The sequence below is a fragment of the Delphinus delphis genome, chromosome 15 (assembly GCF_949987515.2).
Source record: "Delphinus delphis chromosome 15, mDelDel1.2, whole genome shotgun sequence".
Classification (NCBI taxonomy): Eukaryota; Metazoa; Chordata; class Mammalia; order Artiodactyla; family Delphinidae; genus Delphinus; species Delphinus delphis.
In genome coordinates, this window is record NC_082697.1 from 5,140,037 (window position 1) to 5,159,694 (window position 19,658).

The window sequence follows — 19,658 nt, forward strand, 5'->3', positions numbered from 1 at the left end:
ACCTTTGGCCAAGTGCAGGCTGGTCTGAGGATGATGTCAACACAGCGGACACAGAGGGGCAGGTGGGGGACTCTGGCCCAGCCGTATTGCTGGAGCTGCTGAAGCCACAGCAGCTTCTGACTTTCTAGGTTTAGCAGGTCCCCAAACCTTCCCTTCATTATTAAAGTCAGTTGGAGTTGAGTTTTCTGGGGCAGCCAACCCACGCTGCCTGTCTTGTGCGTGGGCTTGTCCCTTGAGCCCTAGTCTCCCTAATGAAGGTGAGTCCCCAGAATTAACATCACTCAGTCCCCGGGCACCCGCGGGCTTTTCCAGCAACAAAGCATCCACTCCAGGGGCCTCCTGGGTCTGACTCTTCTTGTCTGGGCTCGCCGACCCTGGCAATGCGTAGGGCCTGTTGGACCCAGGAGCCCTGCCCGGCTTTGGTCTCCACCGTCTCCGCACTGATTTATCTTCTCGAGGAATTCCTCACCTGACTGCGGTCCAGGGTACAGCGTCAGACACCCATCGCCGAGCCTGACTGATAAACCTTCACGAGGGGAGCAAGAGGAAACTTGTCTTACTGTTTCCGACACACGGAGCCAGGGGCGGCTCCCAGCCAGGGAAGGCGTTCTCGCTTCTGGAATTCTTTGGGTGTTAAACAATGGAACAAGAATCACGAGTGTCTCCACAGGCCCAAATGGGAAGCAGAGCCAAGAGGACCCTCACCCTTAAACGAAACCGCCCCTGAATCTCGCCCCAGCTGGCGTTCAGCCGTGTTCTCCTTGTTGCTTTTCCTGGTTCTGACCCCATGTCTAGGTGGGATCCCAGACCAGGCAAGAATGAGGGAAGCTAGTGTCAGCGCAGGCAGAGAACCCATCTTCCACCCTGCAGACTGCATGCACGGAAGAATCTGCATGAGAAACGAAATAGATTCCTGGGGTTGGAAGAGGTGGCGGCCGCCGCAGTGGTGCTTGATTTTCCTGAGGCAGGCAGTGGAGTCTCTTTGCTGGACACTCAGTCCTCACAAGGGCCCCCAGCTCGCATCAATGCGAGGCACCCAGCTTTCCTACTGTTTTACAATTATAAACGCATCACACACTTGTCGGAACAAGCCAGGTGACCAAGATGCATGAAGAGGAAGTTGACTTCTCCCGTCCCTCCCCTCCCCCACTCCCAATCCCACACTCTGCCATCCACACCTCTTCTCTGTTCCCCCCCAAACACCCCTCGAAGACCCCGCAAAGTGTAATCGCGCAATAAACACCACTCAGAACTGTTTTACAGAAACCTGTGCTGGCATCTTCCCAGATCTATTCATGTGGCCCTAACTTGTGACTTTCCATAGCAGCAGATATTCCTCACTTTACCCTGCGCATGACATTTAGGCTGTTCCTGGTTTTGTTTTGTTAACTACAAACCACCCTGCCATTGACATCTGTGTATGCAGGTGTGAAAGCCAAGAGACTGAACAATTGTAATTGCGCGGCACCATCCTGTCGGAAGGAGGTGGCCTCCAGTGTCTGGAGTGGGCGGTCAGAGGAGGCCAGCTCTGAGAAGAGCTCCTGGGACGGTGAAGTCCCCAGGCTTTTATTTCTCTAAGATCCATTTGTACAGACGGGATTGTTCAGTTAGGGATGTGCACTCTTCTTTTAATATAAATCACCAGCATTTCTTTTTCTGCAAATGATACAAAAATCTTACATTGACTTCTATGCACGGGGCCTCGGGGCTGAGTGAGCTGAGGGCCTTAGTGCACAATACACGCCATGAGTTGTGTCCACAAGCAGGAAGGCACTTCCTTTGCAAAGATGGGTGGCGTGTGAACTGCAGAGGAGAAGAGAAGACAGCAGGACCTGCACAGTGATGGGTCCCACGTCGTCACCCACACGCCACCAGGCCGCTGGGGCGGGGGAGGGGGGCGGGACCGGGCTGCACCAGCCCAGCAAATGTCCTGAGGACGACGCTGAGTGGTCACAGCTGATTGCTGTGTGGAGTCCTTTGATCCTTTCAAATACACTGCTGAAAACTCCTTATTTGTACGTATGCAAAAGAATGGAGTGAATCCAGAACTGTTGGGAGCTGCTATTCTAGGCCAGCTCGGCATGATTGAAATGTAATGCAAGCCACATTTAAAAGTTTCTAGTAATCCCTTCTAAAAAAAAAAGAGGTAAAAAGGAAGAGGTGACATCATTTTTTTTTGGCCACGCCATGTGGCTTGAGGGATATTCGTTCCCCGACCAGGGATCAAACCCAGGCCCCAGCAATGAAAGCACCGAGTCCTAACCACTGGACCGCCAGGGAATTCCCAACATTAATTTTAATAATATATGAACTTAACACAAAATATCCAAAATCTTATCCTTTCAACGTGCAAGCCAATTGTTGACATTTTCACTTGAAAATACCAAGACTGTGAAATCCACCACGTATGTTATACTTGCTGCACAGCTCAGTTCAGACCAGCCACATTTTAAGATGCCTTACTGGACAAATCTAGAATGTTCTGGGCTTGGAGGACCACTACATGCATCCATCCAATGGGTACCTACTGAGCCCCTGCCCCAACCCCGGGGTTTGCTGTGCCGTGAGGAGACAGACGGGGACCTCTCAGCCCCAGGACCCTGTCAGGTTGTTCCCAGCACCCATTTAAAAGCTTCCATGATGGGATGGAGGTTCCCCATCACCCCCAAAGAAATCAGTTATTAAAGCAGTTTTTATGTCCTTTTCAGCCCCTAAAACTGGTTCTGCCTTTTGGAAGCACAAGAGATGCACCAGCTCCTTCTTCCCCTCGGACCTTCACTCATTCGTCCATCTCTCGTTCACTCAGCAGTATTTACTGAGCACCTACAATGGGCCAAGCTCTGTTCTCAGTGCCGGGGGTACAACTGTGAACGGCACCGACCCAGTCCCCGCACTCAGAGCTCAGAGCTGAATGGGGCAAATATGCAAACAAGCAGGTAGTTAGAAGCCCAGGGGAGGCCTGTGGGAGCCCCAAGGAGGGGGCCTCACCTGATCTTGGGAGCAGCAGTCTTGCCAGAGGGAACAGTCTTGAGATAAGACTTGGGAGGTTAGGGCAGTTATCTTGAGGGGCAGGGGGAGGCGGAGGCGTGCTTGTAGGCAGAGCGAACAGCATGTGCTAAGGTCCAGGGGTGAGAGGGGGCCTCTGGGGGGCCTGGAGCTCTCCCACGGCTGAGATGCAGACCTGTGCTAGAGGCAGAGAGGCACGAGACGGGTGGGAGGCGTTGAAGGAGTCAGCGGGGGCTGCACAGGGCATGCTGAGGAGTTTGGAATGGTCTAGATTTTATCCCAGAGGCACACTGCGGAAGACTGGAAGACAGAGAGCCCTCCCACGACTTGCCCCCAAGCCTTCCCCTCCCTCTCCCCCTCCCCATTCCCCCCTCAAATAACCAGGCGTCCAGACCTTGGGGCTCCCTGGTTTTTCCAGCTGTTACAGTTTGCCAGGAGCTGGACCCCTGGCTTCTCTGAAGGGCTCGGAGGTGAGGGATTGAGGGGTGCCGAGTTCACCCAGGATGAGGGCTACCACCCTCCTCGCTGGCATCCTCCTTCCCATCCTGCCCCGCAAGTCCATTCTCCACAGACCGCCCCCCCCGCCGCCCCCGGGATCTTCTCAACAGCCAGACAGGCCCCGTCCCTTCCCATCGCCCTCCCAAGGCCAACCAGGCCCATGTGGTCAGCCCCGGCCCTGCTCCCGTGTCCTCCCTCTAGGCCTCACTACTCTCCCACCACGTGGGCCGTCTTCCTTTTCCCCAAACATTCTGAGATGTTTCCCACCTCAAGGTCTGTGCACGTGCCATTCCCTCTGCCTGGAAGGCTCTTCCGCACCCCACCCGACCCCTTGCAGGCTGGGGCCCTCAGGTGTCAACAAAGCTGGCGTCTCCTCCAGACACCAGAGGTGGCGCTTCCGCCCTTGAGGCCTTGGTGGCATGGCCACGGCCTGTCATTACTTTGTGTTTGTGACTGTTCGCTCTCTGCCCCTCCCCCAGCCCCCCAGCAGACCGGGAGCTCCTGCTGTCACACCCCCAGCATGGAGAACACTGCCAAGCACGGAAGAGGAAGCCAGCGGATACGTGTTGAATGAATAAATGACGTTGTTCAAACGTTTCCGAGCCAAGTGCTCTTCGGCTGTAAAATGATAATCCCAGTCCCCCCTCCCCAGGGTTTTCGGGGGTCCTGAGACGCTGTATGTGAAGCCCTCGGAGTCAGGTACGGCCGGTGGCGACTGCTCGGTGACCGCCAGCCCTCACGCCACCTGCGGCTCCAGCTAGCAGGACGCTTGAGAGCACAGATTCCGGACCCAAACTGCCCGCTTCCTCCACGTCTGGGCTGGTGACCTTGGGCACGTCTGGAGCCAAATCTTCATCTATGTAAAGCGTGCGCTGCTGCGAGGATGAAAGAAACGGACGCCGTGGAGATCTTAGCAGGTCCCTGGTGACGGAGAGCACCACAGAAATGGCAGCTGAAGTTACTCGGCACACGTCTCTCTGGCTCAGCTGGAATTCCCTGGAAAACAGAGCTGGAGGCCGAGCTCGGCCCTGACACTTGACTGTGGAGTGCAGTCCCAGGAAGCAAGAGTGAGAAGAGGGAGAGGCTGGCATCACCAAGCCAGCCACCGCTGCCTGCTCGCTCAGGCAGGATGTCCCGGGAGAGGCCGTGAGACCCCTTCCTCCCAGACCAGTCTGCCTGCAGAAGGAGGCGAGGCTGACTCATCTCCTGTCCCACCTGGTCAGTGTTCTACCCTGGTGGGTGTCGACTGCCCCCCCATACTCTTAGACCGTGCTGCTTGGGACAGCCACTGGAGAAACCAAAGCATCTGAGGGTCCCCTTTGTGTGAACCTGGGCCCCCAAGTCCAAGGGCAAAATGGGGGCTTCGCTGAAGCCAGACCCTCGCCAGGGGCCGGGAGGTCCAGGGGTGGGGCGTGCAGAGGTGCAGGGATGTGACAACAAGGGAGGCGGCTGGTGGTTTGCAACCCTGGGGACAGAACGCTGCTTTGCTGGGGAAAGCATCCGAGGCCCCAGGAGCAGGTGGGACCGTGTGGAGCCCGGAGTGACACATAAACTGGGCTGGCGCCCTCACTCCGTACCACCTGCACGGCTATACCCACCCCACCATCTCCACGACAGGCCCGGTAATCGTCCCACACCAACTTGTGGGAAACAAATCAATTACTATTTCTAAAGCACTAGGATCAGTGCCCTGCATACAAAAGCACCACCTAAGAGTTTGTGAACAAGTGAACGAATCTAGGTATTTTTCGTGAAAAGGGTGCGGGTGGTTTCCGGTCTGTATTTGATGTATTTGATTTTTCTTCGGCCAGCGTTGGATAGATGGCGGCTCCCTTCGGGGCGAGGGTGTGGCGCGCGGGCCGGCCTCGCGCCGCTGCTCCCAGCGCCCTGGCTGTGCAGTTGCCACCCTCGGTGGCCGTGGCTGCCGCAGGGACTCCGCCATTATCCCAGAGTCGGAACCGGTGCTCCAAGTGTCATTTCAAACTAAAATAAGACGGGGGAGTTCATTTATGCCGAGACTACGGCATTTTCCCAAGCTGCCTGCAGGACAGAAGAATAAAAAATTTATCCTTAATCGCATTTTGCTGAATTTCGCCTCAGGAGATTTCCTCCCCGCAGGAGTTTGGAAGGATTCCAGTCTGTGCTGCATCCCCTTCCTCAGCCAGCCTCCTGCCTCTCTTCTCCTCTTCGGAGACTCTGCAGCCACAGCCTGTCTTCTCTTCTTCCTGTCTTCACCCCGGAGACATGTCTGGACACTGGTCACCCCACCCCAGGCAACTCTGGGAAGGAAAGGGAAAAAGCAGACAGCCCCATAATCAACTTCCCCTCCTTTTCCCCCTCCTCCCGCCTGTAGATGTGTGAGAAGACAGAACAACAGGGCACTAAAAGATGCTAAAAATTAAGGGGGGTGCACAGAGAAGTGGTGAAGCAAGGTCCAGGACACTAGATGATACAGTGATAACAACAGTTATGCATTTAAAAAGCAATCCATGTTTATGAATGTGTATTATGTAAATGCAGAAAGAAAAATCTAGAAAGATACCCAACAAACTTTTACCAGTGGTTCCTCTGGAATGGGGCATGAAGTGAGAAATAAGAAAAACAAAGAGGGGACTTCTGATTTCTGCTCCATGCGTACTTCTCCGCTGTTTACATTTTTTAAAAGTAACTTTTTAAATTTTAATTTAAAACATTAAAAGGGGATATCCAGGGCTTCCCTGGTGGCGCAGTGGTTGAGAGTCCGTCTGCCGATGCAGGGAACACGGGTTCGTGTCCCAGTCCGGGAAGATCCCACATGCCGCGGAGCGGCTGGGCCCGTGAGCCATGGCCGCTGAGCCTGCGCGTCCGGAGCCTGTGCTCCACAACGGGAGAGGCCACGGCAGTGAGAGGCCCGCGTACTGCAAAAAAAAAAAAGGGGGGGGATATCCAATGAGATTAAAAATAAATTCAAACTGTATTATATCGCTTTTTGGCAAATATGTGGGGAATTGCTATATGCTACCGATGGGAGTGTATACTGATAATCACCTGGTGGATGATTTTTCAGTATTTGTGGAAATTTAAATACACAAGCCAGCACCCAGCACCTCCATTTTTCTGAGATGCGTGCACTAAAGAGACAGGCAAGGACATCCACTGTGGGACTGTCCACAATACCAAAGACTGACATCCTAAAAGTCCCTCCGTAGGTGGCTGGTAGAATAAACTATGGGGTGTCCAAACGGTGACGTCCACTGCAGCCTTTAAAGGCACGAAACAGAGTTACACCTGCTGAACGAGGGACGCCCTGGGTACACACATAAGTATATGCAAACACGCAGTAGGGCGCCCCCAAAGGACGCACCAAACTGATCCCCGTGGATGGCAGCCACCGTGCTGCTCTCCAAATACTTCCGACCCACTCCGCTTCCTGACTGCCTCGAGGTTGGGTGGGACCATGCGACCACATCTGGCCCCTGAGTGGTGAGCAGCAGTGTCCCAGGATCACTTAAATGATGCTGGGCGATCCCCGCGAGCTCTTTTCTCTGGCCACGTTTCTTTGAACAGCCGCATTCAAGATGGTGGCTCTGCACTGACCTCGTCCCCATGAGCAGAGCCCCCTCCCAACCGAGATGTACATGTGGCTTTGAACCCTGGAGAACTGGGCTCTTCGTCTTTACCCTTGTGGAAGAATAACCCAGCCTCCCTCGACCCGTGCTCCGTGTCGCTCCCACCCAGGGGTTAGGGGTTTGGGCAGCTGGGCCAGGCCCCTGCCGGCCTGGTCTCCCACCACTGGCCCCGTTCTCTGCTTCTGGCCACAGCTGTCCCCATGGCGCCAGCAGACCCCGTGAGATTGAGAACCGCGTCGTCTTTTTTTTTAATTTAATTTTATTTATTTTTTTATACAGCAGGGTCTTATTAGTTGTCCATTTTACACATATTAATGTGTACATGTCAATCCCAATCTCCCCATTCATCACACCCCCCCACCCTCGCCACATTCCCCCTTGGTGTCCATACGTTTGTTCTCTACATCGGTGTCTCTATTTCTGCCCTGCAAACCGGTTCATCTGTACCATTTTTCTAGGTTCCACATATATGCGTTAATATACGATATTTGTTTTTCTCTTTATGACCTACTTCACTCTGTATGACAGTCTCTAGGTCCATCCACGTCTCTACAAATGACCCAATTTCTTTCCTTCTTATGGCTGAGTAATATTCCAATATACCACATCTTCTTTATCCATTCGCCTGTCGTTGGGCATTTAGGTTGCTTCCGTGTCCTGGCTATTGTAAATAGTGCTGCAATGAATATTGGGCTGCATGTGTCTTTTGAATTATGGTTTTCTCAGGGTATATGCCCAGTAGTGGGATTGCTGGGTCATATGGTAGTTCTATTTTTAGTTTTTTAAGGAACCTCCATACTCTTCTCCATAGTGGCTGTATCAATTTACATTCCCACCAACAGTGCAGGAGGGTTCCCTTTTCTCCACACCCTCTCCGGTATTTGTTGTTTGTAGATTTTCTGATGATGCCCATTCTAAGTGGAGGTATCACCTCACACCAGTGAGAACCGTGTCTTCTTCTCAATGGCATTCCAGAGCCGAGCACTCAGTAGGTTTCAGCCAACATTGGTGGAATGAAATAAATGAATTCATTTCTCAGGAAGCGTCCAAGAGACTTGATGGGTCCTTGTCAGATCTGGTCCCAGAGGAAGGCGGAAACTTTCCATAGTTCTTCCTTCTTTCACGGCGGCAGAGAGTGCCGGCTGCCGCCCCATGGCCACGCTCCCCACCTCCTTCCTGAGCAGCAGATCCCAGCTAATGGCCTACGGGTCTCTGCTGCCCTTGCAGCTCGAGCACAATGAAGTGAGCGTGGATGCTGACCGGAGCTGTGGGAGGAGGGGCTCCTTAAGAGGTGGACAGACAGCCAGGGGTGCCCCTTTTGCCCTGTCCCCTGTCATTGACTGGGTTCCCTCACAAGCTGACTCTGAGTCAAGGATTCAAGCGTAATGGATTTTTTCAGAGCAGCGCCATGGGGAAGTGAGTCGGAGAAAGGGAGGAACGGTGCAGAGCACACGGATGGGCAGTCACTGCTGTGGGCAGCGACTCAGTGCTGCTGGGACCTTCGGGGAAACGGTGCAGGACACACCTCTCAGACTTATCCCACCAGGAGGCGAAGAAGCTGAGGTATTTATCCGCCAGCTCTTGTTTATCTCTGAGGACGGCTTGAGGGTACTTCCTGTTTTCAGCTCCTGTTCCTGAGCTGAGAGTGAATCTCCTGGCAGAGTCATGGGGGCTTACAGTAGGGCAACCTTGGCCTATATAAGAACAGTGAGAGTCATCAGCAGTTCTTCTTATACTCCCAGTCCCTTTCTTCCTCCCTGGAACACAGAGTTGATGTCCGGAGTTTCAGCAGCCATATTTGACCATGAGGCAAACCTAGGTATGGAAACCACACGCTAAAGATGGAGAAGCAAAACCACAAAAACAAAAACCAAAATAACAAGAATAATACCTGGGTCTTAACTAACACCACAGAGCTGCCATCACAACCTACTTTCAAACCAGAGAGGTAAATAAATTCTCATCTTAAGCCACTATTATTTTAGATGTTTGTTAGCAGCAACCAAACGCTCCTGACTGACAGATCATGCAATGACCATGTTCCTCACTCCTGTTCCAAGCCCTAATAATGCTGCCATGGATGATCATGAGAGGGAGGAGGGGGATACTCTAATGATACCAAAATAACAGCTAACACATAATGTCTCTTCTGCACTTAAGCACTTTATGTGCCTTAACGTGTTTAGTCTTCATAACAACCCCAAGAAACAGATACGATTTCCATTTCATGGATGAGACTGAAACACAGAGAGGTTGAGCCACTTGTCCAAAGTCACACAACGAGTAAGTAGCAAAGCTTGGATGTGAACCCAGGCCGTCTCGCTCTGGAGCCCAACTCCAATCCACTACAATGCATCACCTTCTCCCTCAGCCTTTCCTGATATCCTTGAAAAGCCATTTCATTCCCCCACCTGCTCCCTGCCTTGAAACTTTCCAGAATGACAACTTTGATACTTCACATTATAAGTGAAATAAACCCATCAGGCTTCACAAAGAAAAGAATATGATTTCTGAACAAGCCTTTCTCAGGACAAAGATTAAATTGCCTCTTTGCAATTTAACAAAGCTCTTTATAGAAGAGGGGATGGAGGGTGGAGAGAAAACTCCTCAGAACCTAAGGAGAAGGCGTGGGGCTCCATAAAGCCTCGGCAGCCGAGGGCACGTGGACCTTCCCAAGCGCGTCCAGCAAGAGAGCAGCGGGGCCTCTGCCCTACGCCGGACTCTATGCTGGGCCTGAGGATACAGCCGTGAACGAGACCACAGAGATCTCAGCCTCATAAAGGCACAGTCTGGGGAGGAGTGAGACATTAATCACGTCGTCAAAGGCATAAATGTAAAAGTAGGATTGTGATAGGAGGGTCTGACCTTGACACGTGCAAAAGGCCCTGTGGCTGAAATGACTAAATGCGATAAAACGTAAACCTTTTAAGACACAACTTGCTGAATGGGAGCATTATGGGTATTTCCTCGGGCTGATGCCAGCAAGCGTTTGCGTCAACTAAGAAATTTCCCTTGTTGTGACTCTGCGCTCCACAAGCCACCCGCTGGCTTGTCGTCCACGGCAAGGTCTGCTTAGGAGGAGAATCGGGCTGATCACTGACCCAACAATAGGTATTTCTTATTATAAGCAAATTCGGTGGCATTCTGGTCTGACGTAAGAACTCGGTTAAGATGTGAGATGGGCCCAGCTAAGCAAGTTGGTGCAGTCAGGGGTCTCAGCCAGTGTTGATGTCTCTGACCTACTCTAATTTCACCCAGATAATCAGCCCCACCCAGTGAGCCAGCCCTTTGCAAGTGGACATTCTCCACCCCACCCCTCACCCACTGGAGTTACTGTGAGGATTAAAAATAAGGGGTTTGGCAGCCGCATAGCACAGGGAGATCAGCTCTGTGCTTTCTCACCACCTAGAGGGGTGGGATAGGGAGGGTGGGAGGGAGGGAGACTCAAGAGGGAAGAGATGTGGGAACATATGTATATGTATAACTGATTCACTTTGTTATAGAGCAGAAACTAACACACCATTGTAAAGCAATTATACTCCAATAAAGATGTAAAAAAAATATATATATATATATAGTTGACAAAAAACGCTAAGTACTTTTTACATATAATCTTATTCTTAACTTCTTTTAGTAAATTAAAATGTCAATCAATTTAATTATTTCTCAGCCATTTCTTGCTAAGATCTAATAAACACATTCCTTTAGCTTATGAAGAAATTATACTGGAATGTTTTCTTTTATCCAATGCTGGCAATATTTTTTAAAATTTCACATTATATAACAATTTTACATCATGTTAAAATCTTGCCGTAGCATCAATCTTTAGATTACAGCATCCTTTTCTTATATTCGTTTGCTTTTATCTGCTGTGGAGAAATTCTTTTATGTCGTACTTCTTTAAAGTTTGTTTTACATCTCTTTGTCAAAAATGTCAGCCATTTATTTACCCCATGTAGATTTGAAAGAAACAATAAAAACAATTCTTATTTTTTAAAAAAAAAAGGAGGGGTGCTTGGGAGACAGTATGTTTCCTTTTTATCATTTCTCAGATTTCAGACAAGTATCTCAGCCTGGCTTCAGGCAAACCCGGTGCTGCAGGAAGCCCTCAGCTCCTGCATCTTTCCAGACATCAGCTGAGGGTCTCAAACATCCTAAGAGCAAATGTAAACTTTGCATTCTGTGTCTCCACGTGAACGAGGAGGCCGCTGGCCCCAGCAGCAAACAGAGACTGCATTGACATGTCACCCCACGACCTCATTTCTAAATTCAAACAAGGTAATGTCTCCCATAATGGGCTGTTGGGGCCTCCCTGCCCTGAGAACGCATATTTTATCATCGCCTTGTTGGACCAGGATTCAGAAAGGGCTCACCAGCCACCTGACAAGGCATCACAGTGTCCCCTTGAAAGGTTGTTGCCAGCTGTGAGCCCATCACTGTGAGTCTGGGGGGACCAGGCCAGATGCCAGCTCATCTGCCCACAGCTTGGCCCCATCCTGGGGTCCACCCTGTTTGCAAGGCTCCCCCCGGGAAAGATGCTCAGTGTGGCCGGGCCAGAGCAGGTGCGGAGAAGGAACTGCTTCTTCCCTGCCAGGGTCAGTGTCAGAGGGCACCTCTGGTCCGGCTCACGCCTTATTACTGGGGATGTTGAGACCACAGTGGGGGAAGGACATGGCCAAGGTCACAAAGCAAGTCAAAGCACAGCCAAGAAGAGAAGAGAGAAGCTCATCTTCCCTCTACCCTCCACCGGCCAGCCCAGAGGGGCACGGCAGCCCCACCCAACAGGTCACCCAGACTACTCACGTTTCAGGACCTGGCTGGGCTCCCCCTTCTTCCAGGCCCCTCCTGACCATTCAGGCAGGCAGCAGGCCCCTTGTCCCAGCCCCACTGTCCCGAACTTCTCCCAGCACATCACTGAGCCCTGTGTTGGCCCTGCCTGGACGCTTGTCTGACTCCTCATAGCACAGACCCCACGAGGGCAAGGGCCGAGGTGTGTGCCTTTATGCCGCACTATGGAAGAGGCACCCACGCTCGCAGATGTACGCACTCGCACAGACACACGCTTATACAGGCCCACATTCTCACACAAGCTCAAACTCCCACAGAGACACACACTTAAACACACATGCACACACACTTATACACACTAGCACACACCCTGTGAATGAAGGGATGGATGAATGACACACTCACCACCCGTTGCACATTCTTGATTTCACACGCCTGGATCTCTGTCCCAGCAGGACCAGGCTGGCCGCTGAAAAGAAAAGGATTCTGTTGTCCTAGTGGTGCTCTGATTTGCTTTGTGACCTTGGCCACCCTGGCCCCCCATCAAGGCCTGTTTCTCTGTTAGTCAGAGGGGTGGACCATGTGCCCACTTCTCACTCGAGCGTGCGTTCATGACTTAGCACGAGCCCAGACTGCAGAGGTGAGCGGGCTGCGTTGGATCCCGGGCCAGCGCCCACCAGCTGTGTGACTTCAGCTGAACCATTCAACCCCCCTGAGCCCCAGTCTCCTCAACTATAAATGAGCGTAGTAATAACCTCCTCACAGGTCTGCAGGAGAAACCACAGACACAGCCCCTGGCACTGAACAAGCATTTGGTTTTTCCTAGTTTAGGGTACCCCAAACACAGAGCCTGAGGCAAGGGTTTTGGTGCAAGCAGTTTAGGGGAGGTGGTCCAGGAGGGGAGGGAGTGGAGAGCAAGGCAGTGAAGAAGGTAAATGAATACAAGGTGTGATAGAGTGGCCCCCCTGTGGCCAGGGACCTGCTTAGAGACTGTGTAGGACATGCCCCAACATTGTCCCACAAAGGGCCAAGGGGTCTTGACCTCCCAACTCCTGTCTGTCGTTGACTGAGGCTGCCTCTGGGGAGGGTAAAGGAGGACGTCTTAACTCCCCAGCACTTCCGCTCTGTCTCTATGCTTGGGTTCAGAATACTCCACCTGTGGCCAGAGAAACCCTGAGGCTTCAGAAGTGCAGGAAGCCGTCAGCAGCCAAGCTCCAGGGTGGACCATGGAGATAGGGTGGGCCGTTGGCAGCATCTGTTACAGCTGCTGACATCACCGTCATCAGCCACAGCAGCGGCGTCACAGCATCATCACTGTTATATCATCATCATCATCTTCATCACTGCCTTCATCCTATGCCGAAACATCAACCCGAACACAGACCTTACACCTTTCACAAAAATTAACTCTAACAGGATCATAGACCTAAGTGTAAAGTGCAAAGCTAAGAAACTCTGAGAAGGAAACAGGAAAAAATTCTAGGTGACCCTTGGTTGGGCAATGAGTTATTAGGTACCAAAAAATGGGATCCGTATGAATGAAATAATCTATAAGCTGGACTTCATTAGTATTAAAACTTCTGCTCTGTGGAAGACACTGTTAAGAAAATGAGAAGACAAGCCATAGACTGGGAGAAGACATTTGCAAGAGACACATCGGGTAATGGACTGTTACCCAAAATATACAAAGAACTCTCAAAACTCAACAATAAGAAAACACACAACCCAATTTAAAAATGGGCCAGAAACCTTCACAGACACCTCACCAAAGAAGATATACAGAGAGCACATAAGCATCTGAAAAGTTGCTCCACATAATATATCATCAGGGAAAGGCAAATTAAAACAACAATGAGATACCACGACATACCTATTAGAAAGGCCAAAGTCCAGAACACTGACAACACCAAATGCTGGTGAGGTTGTGGAGCCACAGGAACGCTCATTCAGTGCTGGTGGGAAATGCAGAAGGTGCTGCCACTTTGGAAGACAGTTTGACTGTTTCTCATGAAACCAAACTCTTCTCATGGGATCTGGTGATCCAACTCCTTGGTATTTATCCAAAAGAGCTGAAAACATGTCCACACAAATACCTGCACATGGATGTTTATAGCAGCTTTAGTCATAACGACCAAAACTTGGAAACAACCAAGATGTCCTTCAGTAGGTGGATAAATAAATAAATAAACGGTGACGCATCCAGACAGTGGAATGTTACTCAGCACTAAAAAGAAATGAGCTAGCAAGCCATGAAAAGACATGGAAGAAGCTTAAATGCATATTACTAAGTGAAAGAAGCCGCTCTGGAAAGGCTACAGGTTATATGATTGCAACTCTATGACATTCTGGAAAAGGAAAGATTGTGGGGACAGTAAAAAAAGATCAGTGGTTGCCAGAGGTGGGGGCAGGGGGAGGAAAGGATAGGCAGAGCACAGGGGATTTTTAGGCAGTGAAAGTAGTCTGTATGATACGACAATGGTCGTTCGTGACATCAAACATTTGCCCAAACCCGTAGAACGTACAACACCAAGAGTGGACCCTATACTACAAAATAGGATGGTCAGGGAAGAGCTGGTTGAGGAGGGGACGTTTGAGCAAAGACCTGAAGGAGGTGTGTGGTGAGCCGTGCCGGCATCTGCGGGAAAAGCATTCCAGGCAAAGGGAACAGCCAGTGCAAAGGCCCTGAGGCCACAGTGTGCCTGCAAGGAAGCCAGTGGGGCTGGACATAGTGAGCAAGGGGGGTGTAGAAGGAGGTGAGTTTGGACAAGTGGCAGGTTTTGTGGACATAGATCAGGTAGGGCCCTGAGACCATTTTAAGAGCTTTGGGTTTTACTGTGAATAAAACGGGAACATTGCAGGGTTTTGAACAGTGGCTTGTCACGCTCTGACCTATAATTTGGAGCATAGTGGGGTGAGGACAGAAGCAGGGAGACCAGGGAGGGGGCCATGGCCATGGTCCAGGCTGCAGAGCCTGCTGGCCTGGCCCGGGGGATGGCAGCGGAAGTGGCAGGTGTGGCAAAATCCCTGTAGGTGTGGGACATAGAGCCGACTGGATTTCCCGACTGGGTGGAGAGGGTCTTTGCAGTGGGGGGCGATCTTGGGGAACCCGCATTTCCCAGGAGGCCCCGGCTGAGCAGCCTCCCTCAGCATCAGTGCCCGAGGCCTGGCACCCTCGGGAGGCTGTCGTGGAAAGAGAATAGTTTCCCCAGAGAAGATGACGCTCTCCCGAGTGGGGCTCCTGACCCAGGAAAAGGCTCCGAGAAAGGTGGGAAGCGGGTATTCTTTTGTCCCGAGGAGAACATTCTGTGGCCATGAATCTTCATTCAGCCGTCACCAAAGTGACAAACATCCCCACCTCCCTGCTGCTGCCGCCTGGCAGTCGCTCTGTTTACAGGATGTCTAGACAGTTTGGGGGGCTCGGGGAGTGGAGTCCCAAGGCAGTTCTCAGACTGGGCACATGGCTGTTTCTGCAGAGAAGAACTAAACCAAGAGGCAGAAATCTGCCTCTGTCTGGAGAGTTCATTAAGTAGGAATACGCTTAATTCTTTTCTTTTTTATCAGTTGACAGCTTCCAACAGATAAAGCTTATTTTATTTAAGCTTTCACACGCCTGGTGCGATAAATAGCCCTGAATTCCAGTCTTCACTTTCAGGGGAAAAAAATTAAAACGGATGAAATCAGAATCTTGAATAGGTTTCCTGAAACTTGGGCAAGGGTGGACCCACGTGACTGGGACTGAATTCGATCGACCCCACTCTGCGGGGAGCGTGGAGGGGTGGGCAGGCCCCCGAGAAGGACCTAAGAGAACTTGTCGGTGGAGATCGTTCTAGAGAGGACACTGCCCGGCTTCCATCCCGGAGGGCTGTGAGGAAGAGAGACGGGGCTGCAGGGACCATGAGTTCGGTTCCGGCCCGGCTACCGTGAGCTGCCGTAAAACTTTGTCCCTTGTGCCTCAGTTTCCCCAGCTGGAGTGCTGTGAGCTCACGGGCACAATGTGGGAACAGGTCCCTGGCCCAGAGATGGCAAGCGTGTGCCGTCCCCTCCGCGCGCTCCAGGGAAGGAGATCTGGGATGCAGTCCTGCCTACGAGCAGCATCTGGCCCTGACCTCGGCTTCCAGTCTGAGCCCAGGAGCCCTCTCACAAGGCCAGGGCCCTCTGAGATCCACACGGAGTTGGGGGGTCCCATTTTGGGGAAATGGGGGCTCTGAGCGGCAGCGGCAGACACTGGAGCTGATCTCACGGAGAAGCAGCTTGTCAACAGGAGCCGGGGGCTCACAGAACTGCCCGGATGGAAGGAGACTTGGGCTCCAAAAGGCAAATCGTGATCCAAGCGTGGGAGGATGGGGGGAGCCTTCCGAGTGAGGCCAGTGCTTGCCGCGTGCTGAGGACCCGCGGTGGCTGCCAGCGCTGGGCCGGGACTTCTGCTCGCATCTGAGCTATTAGGGCTGGACCCAGGACCGCCCCACGCAGAGCCCCACTCACCTCCTGGGCGGCCAGGGGGCACCCAGACCTCAGACTCCCACCCTGGCCTGTCAGGGCTGGGCCCTGGGCCCCTGGCTCCTGCTCTGCCTCTAACCCAGGTCCAGGGACCTTCCCCCCGCACCCCAGCTCACGCTCAGAGGCAAGTCCTGGGCCAGGGCCGGGCCTCCAGCCCGGGACACTGAGTCCCTTGGATCTGTCCAGGCACCTCCACGGTGGATTCCCCAGATCCCAGCTGCTTTGTGTCACTAGTTCCTGATCCCCAGCCCGTCAGTGGGGTCTGATCAGAAAGTGGAGAAATACCTGCAGTGGCTCCATGAGTCCACCTGTTACTGACCCACTTGGAGTTTTGCATTAAGTCAGTTGGAAAAAATTGCTTTAAAAAATAGTACGAGGGAGGGAGTAACAGGACAGCTCGGGGTTCTTTGGGGTGTTGGAGTGCCTTGGGGTCCGGACTATGCTGGTGGATCCAAGAAATGCACAGGGGGCAGGACGACACCGACACAGGAGGGCAAGGAGAGTGTGGAAATCGGGAAGCATGACGGGCTCATCTTGGTTGTGACATTGTCCTGTCGTTCTGCAAAATGTTACCATTGAGCAGAAACCAAGCAAAATGCACAAATGATCTCTCTGGTTTATTTCTTACAGTTGCATTTGAATCTATAATGACCTCAGTAAGATAACAAACTTTTTTTTTTCTTTTTTTTTTTTTTGCTGTACGCGGGCCTCTCACTGTTGCGGCCTCTCCCGTTGCGGAGCACAGGCTCTGGACGTGCAGGCTCAGCGGCCATGCCTCACGGGCCCAGCCGCTCCGCGGCATGTGGGATCCTCCTGGACCGGGGCACGAACCTGCGTCCCCTGCATCGGCAGGCGGACTCTCAACCACTGCGCCACCAGGGAAGCCCACAAACAATTTTTTTTTAATGAAGACCCCTGAACCTGATGACCTTTGAATGCTTTTAATGCATTCATTAATTTATTCCAAAGGTTCAATCAAACTGTTATTCAGAAAATATACATTAAGCAGTGTGTTAGTCAGTGGGCTGCCACAACAAGATAACATAGACTGGGTGGCTTGACATGAGATCTAAATCACAGGAAGAATCCGACCCATGAGGTTCAGGGCCAGAAGGTTCCAGAAAGAGGAAACTGCAGAGCTTGGGCTGTGAGGTGGGAATAAGCCAGCCCGTCTGAGGTCAGCAAACAGCGGGCTGCAGAAGGACAGGGCATATGAGGAAGATGGTGCGGGCTTGTCCCGGACAGAGCTGAGGGGCCTGCATAGCACAGGTGGGTCAGGGGCCTTTGTCCCTGGTGACATGAGGAGTCCCCAAAGGTGACATGATGAGTTTTTAAGTTTTTAAAAGATCATTGTGGCTTCACATTCCTTCCAGCCCAGAAGCTATATGCTAACTGGTATTTGTAAAGTGTCCGGCCAGGACTAGGTGTGGTCAGACCCAGGAGAGGCCCAGCCTCTGTCCCGTCTGGCATCTGGTTGGTCAGTGCAAAGGGGAGACTGAGGGTCCAGGGTCCCCACCACAGGTCCCGGCAGAGGGTCGGCTCCTTGGCCTCCTGGAGGTGACACCAGCCCGTGGTCCCCCCGTGAGCACCCAGGCCCTGTCTGCCCCCCGGCTCCATAAACAATCCCACCCCCCAGGCACAGGCACAATCGTGGCATCTCGATCCAGGCGCCCCACAGCAAGGAGTCACCCCCAAGCCAAGAGGTGGCAGTGGGGCGAGGGAGAGGAAGGCCACCCCCAGTCTTCCCCACCTATCAGGGCTGTTCCGGAGGGGCTGCCCCAGAGGCCCAGGTGCTCACTGCTTGACGGAGAATTCCCCAAGTCATCCGTTGCAGCCGGATCTAAAGCAGAACAGAATTCAGACAGCTTCTCATATGAGGTTTATTTCTAATTAATTCCTCACTGGCACATGCAGAATCTGCACTTTCTCTCCCTCCCGGCTCTTCCAACCCCATACATATTTAAGAGCTTGACAGCTTTCCTCGTGCTAAATATAAACCACGTTTTAAGCTGGGCGTTCACTGGGAGTCGGTGGTCTTCGCCTGAACGTCCTGGGGTGGTTCTGTTCTTCTGTTTCCTGCCGGCGGGCATGTGGGTGCCCCACACAGCCATCGTCGCTCAGTCCATCCACAGACTCAACGGGAAGTGGACACGTGTCGTTTTGTCTGTCTAGCATCTGTCCCTTCTCTGGGAACATCGCCCCATTTTTCCTCTGGGGAATAGAGCTGACACCACATGTGAGTGTAGGGTGGTGCCTGACCCAGATCTGGCCAATCACAATGATGGATCCCTCCAGCCACAGTGACTGGTTCAGGGATGTGCCCATCACCCAGAAGGCACCCAATGTGCCCATTGGCCCCCAAAAGGGGCCAATGAGAGACTTCTCTGGGACTTCTGCCAGAACTGGAAGGATAGAGGCACTCTCTTTTCCCTTAAACCACTATGTGAATGAGAGGAAATTCTAAAGCTTCTGGCAGCCTTCTTGTCACCAGGAAGGGAAAGCTGGACTGTAACTGAGGCCAACATAGAGAAAAGCAGAGATGGTGAGAGAGGCTGGGCTACAGTCACATTGCTTGAGGCCCTTGATCCAGCCACTCCTGAAGCTCAAATGACATGAGCCATTGTACAGGAGGAACTTCCCTTTCTTTTTTTTTTTTTTTTTTTGACGGTACGCGGGCCTCTCACTGTTGTGGCCTCTCCCGTTGCGGAGCACAGGCTCCAGACGTGCAGGCTCAGAGGCCATGGCTCACGGGTCCAGCCACTCCGCGGCATGTGGGATCTTCCCGGACCGGGACACGAACCCGTGTTCCCTGCATCGGCAGGCGGACTCTCAACCACTGCGCCACCAGGGAAGCCCTGCAACTTCCCTTTCTTGCTTAAGCTACTTTGAGATGGGTTTTCTGTTGCTTGCCACCAGGAGTCCTGATACTACCGAGAACCACAGAACCATCCCGGCACAGTTGTCGTGAAGGAAAAAACAAAAACATAATAAATAGGAAGGTGTCTGGCACACGAGCCTGCTCAACAAACATCGTTTACTTTTCTTTCTTTCTCGATCCAATTTCTTTCCTTCTTCACAGAAGAACCCCCAGGACACAGAACAAAAGTGGAGCCCTCGGAGGTCACGTGCCCGCATCTGAACTACACACCCTGACAGGTCTGTGACATTCCTGGAGCAGCTGGAGGAGGGAGGGACCCCAGGCCAAGCTTCTCCAAGGCCCTTTCCAGCTTAACCCCGCTCCTGCCTCCTATTATTAACATC

General features: G+C 52.2%; 1 long non-coding RNA gene across 1 annotated transcript; it reads right to left on the reverse strand.

Moving 5' to 3' along the window:
- Positions 1-7,497: 7,497 nt before the first annotated feature.
- LOC132438432 (uncharacterized) lies at positions 7,498-13,899 on the reverse strand. The gene is made up of 4 exons (XR_009522193.1): positions 13,771-13,899; positions 13,057-13,254; positions 12,306-12,369; positions 7,498-8,927 (listed from the first exon to the last, which is right to left on the reverse strand). It is a non-coding gene; the product is annotated as an uncharacterized lncRNA (long non-coding RNA).
- Between the last annotated feature and the right edge of the window lie 5,759 nt (positions 13,900-19,658).